Source organism: Arachis ipaensis, chromosome B03, assembly GCF_000816755.2.
Source record: "Arachis ipaensis cultivar K30076 chromosome B03, Araip1.1, whole genome shotgun sequence".
In the NCBI taxonomy this organism is placed as follows: Eukaryota; Viridiplantae; Streptophyta; class Magnoliopsida; order Fabales; family Fabaceae; genus Arachis; species Arachis ipaensis.
Window position 1 is genome coordinate 4,672,939 of NC_029787.2, and position 3,977 is coordinate 4,676,915.

Genomic DNA, 3,977 nt, shown 5'->3' on the forward strand with positions numbered 1-3,977 from the left:
GACCAGGATCCATGACTCTGCCTCGTGCTGAGGTATCTGCTCAGGTTCGGAATTTTTTTTTCATTTAAATAAAAAAATTAATTATTTACTGATTTAAAAAAAAATTAACAATCAAAATCATTCTCTTCATCGATATTTAGTTTAAATGAAGGGACAACTTTTATATTTACCTTCTTGTATAAAAAAAATAAAGAGTAAAGTATCGTTTTTATCCTTAACATTTGAAGTAAGTTTTATTTGTGTTTTTAATGTTTAAATTGTTCTATTTGTATCCTTAACGTTTATAAAAGTGATTCAATGTTATTATACTATCAATTATATTAACAAATCAGATTATATTTTTCAATTATTCTTACTTGGATGTATTCATTCTCAATTAGGTCTCACTTGAATGTGTTCGATTTTAATATTATACCCACTATTTGTGTTTAGATTCAATTATGTCCCTAGAAAAGTGAATTATGTAAATGTTGTAGGAATTAGTTTCAACTTTTGATGAGCTATTTTTCGGAGTGGATCATCGATTTTATCCCAGACATTTGTATTTTAACTCCAAGAAAATATTTTCAAAACTCAAACTAAAGCGATGTGTAATTGACGGCAAGATAACAGTGAATCACTTTTACAAACGTTAAGGATACAAATAGAACGATTTAAACGTTAGGGACACAAATATGATTTACTGTAAATATTGGGAATAAAAATGATACTTTACTCAAAATAAATTATATAAAAAAAATTGAGAGAGTCACCATGAGATGTCTAAATTATGATTAAAATATTAATCAATATTAATAAGAGAAAAATTAAAAATATTAAGCCATAAGTATAAATTAGTACATATAATTGATGGTGAGCTGGGCTTCTTAAATATTTAATTAGGAATTTGATTCCTAGAATATATATATATAGAAGAAATTATTATGACTCAAAATTTATCCCCTACACATATTATATATACCATTATACCAGGTTGACTTGTGAAAATTTCCATTTTACTTACCCTAATTATCACATATTTGAAACGAATTATTGTGTTAAAAAATGAGTCACCATTGTGAGAGATATTACTTAGGATAAATGACGAATAAATCCATGTTCCTAAAAAAAGGTACACACAAATAATTGTTAATTTCTTACCCTAACACTGACAATCACATGACAAGGTTGTATGGTCCCCCTCATAGCTTAGTTGAAGTGTGAGTAGGGCAGATTTTGCAGACATTTTTCTTCCCTTGAATTTGTTTCCTTTTTTTTTTTTTTTGGGTCAAATAATGTGCCTGTAAATTCTAAACTTTAGACTATTCTTTTCTACACAATTCAATGGAAGTCTTTTTACCTTGTTGGTGTGTTCTTAATCTCCTATCTAACATAGTAATATAATTATAATCAATATGTTGCCTAAATATTTATACGGCTTCTTCAGAAAATAGGAATGATTCAAATCAAACCATGTTTTTTAATTTTATATGCTTTGTTAAAATGTTTAGCAAGCCTTTTTCCTTAAAAGGTAATTTGTGAAAACAAAACATAAAATTGAATAAACGTGTTGTTGACTTCTGAGCTCATCACATGCTTAATCACACTCTAATTCGTCAATACAAGAGGGTTACATTTTTCTTATTTGAAAGAAAACTGCAGCAGCCTAGCTATTAAAATAAAAATAAAAAATTGAAGCCACCAAGTCAGATTGTTACATATTGGACTCTTAACCGTCCGTTTGTTTTGTGTTTTTATTTTTTATTTTTATCTTTTAATTTTATTTTTTTTTTATAAAATTTAAAAATAAAAAATATTACAAATACAAATAAAAAATAAAGATACAAACTAAACACACCTTTAAGGTTTCATTTAGTTTTGTTTTTTGTTTTTTTAGTTTGTTTCCAAGCATGTTTAAGAAATTGAATTATAAGCTTTTAAATGAAAGTAGTATTATAGTTAAAATAACAAACAAAAAAAGTTGACGAGTTAATGAAATATAATAAACATTTTCTAATATAGAATTTTGAAAAATTCTTAATATTTATCCTAACATACAGTTTGCAAAACTGTTTCCAGCTGACAATAAAATGTTAAAAGCAATACACAAATTAAAGAGGAAAATGTTAAATTTCTTTGGTATTTTTTAACTCAGCAGATTAAAAACTAATTTGTTACGGTATTGAGTTCCATTTAAAAATTTATCGCTGTTAAATAGGTAAAGAAAACCCTTTTTGTTGTTTATTAAGAGACCTTTTTAAATGGTAACCATGTTGGTGGATGGTAAATCCAGGTGCCAAAGCAGTATTGGCTCTAGTGTTAGATATTTGAATTATCGACACATACACATACCTTATAACAATCTTGTGCTTGATTACTTTTCTGCTTGAAGACAACTCCTCCTATTCGGTATATTTTTTGTTAATTTTTTTTGTTTTTTTAATAAAAATGATATAAAATATATATATTAATTTAGTGTGTCTAAACATAATAGATTTTATACTAGAAAAATTGAGACTTGAGAGTAATTGTATTGAAGATGAATGTGATTAATGATTGAATTGAATTGTTAGTAAGTTCTACAGAACATATTATGCAGCTTTTTATATGAATAGAGTGGGCAACTAATATGTTATAACTGCATAACTATCTTATGCTTTAAGTGACTGTATTACTGCTACTAACTACATTTTTTTTATCAGATTCTTTATCACAATTGCTATATACTTTATTAGAACATAATATCTGTGTTCATATCTCTTCTCCGAAACATAATTTTGTGTTTTTATGTTCTTATTTTTGTGTCTAAACAAACGTAGCCAAGTGTAGTGCTGCTTCCACATGAATCATGATTCCCACTTATTGATGCATATAATTCAGTGATGATTCATAAGTAGCTATGCGCATGCAAGGTTTTAGGCAATTGTTTTTGTTCAGTATTCTCCTTTTACAGATATATTCTATGCTTAAAGATTTATAATTGGTTCTGATAACTATTGAATTCCTTAATTATGTTCTAGTGTCATCTAATGTGCATATGGGTTTTTTGGGGGGTCATGGATCTAATGGGGATGTAGTTGGTGGCTTGGTGACTCATTGTAATTTGTTTTTTCTTGGACAGGAATTTTGGCAATTTTTGTGATTTTAATTTTGGTGCACTATGCTTTTTTTTTTTAGATTGGACAGCCCCAATCTTAAGTATTATATTACACACTAATATATATTTAAGAGTTTTATTTACTATTTGACAATTGCTAATATTTAAATTCAGGTACAACATATTAAGAGGTAACATATTTAACCACTAAACTAAAATTTCAGTTAAGTGATGCACTATGCTTACATTTTTATAGTCGGTCTGAGTGTCTAGGCCCATGGGCCAAATTCTTGTAGAGTACAAGCTGCAACACGGGATATGACTTATGGGTCTGGCCCTGTTGATTAGTGAGGCACACGGACAAAAAAAAAATTATTTTTTTAAAATGGCATCTTATTTATACTTTCACTCAAATTATAAATTTGTTGAGTCGTTAGTGTTATCTTACCATCTACCCTCTATGTATCTATGTAAAACACACTAGAACATTGTATTTAACCAGGAGTGTTTGAAATTTGTATCCAAATATTACCATTCACTATAAACTTTAACATCTAAGATGGTTATCATTTGAAATGTTTATCTAACAATAATATGCCAACAGTATAACATAAGATTCTATTATTTTATTAATGACATGATTATTACTTATTAGCGTATATTATAAAATCTTACTTCTTCTAATATGATTAACTTTTGATATCATTATGCAACAATATGTCTTCCTCTCATAATAATTCTTGTGTGTGTAACTTTAAAAGAATTTAAAACTCTTAATTATTAGCTTTAATATAATTAACCTTTGAGATTTTTTTATGCAAAGATATATATTCCTCTCATATTCCTTTAATGTTAACTTAAAAAAAAAGTCTTAATTTAAAATAAAAAAAAGTTTTATGAT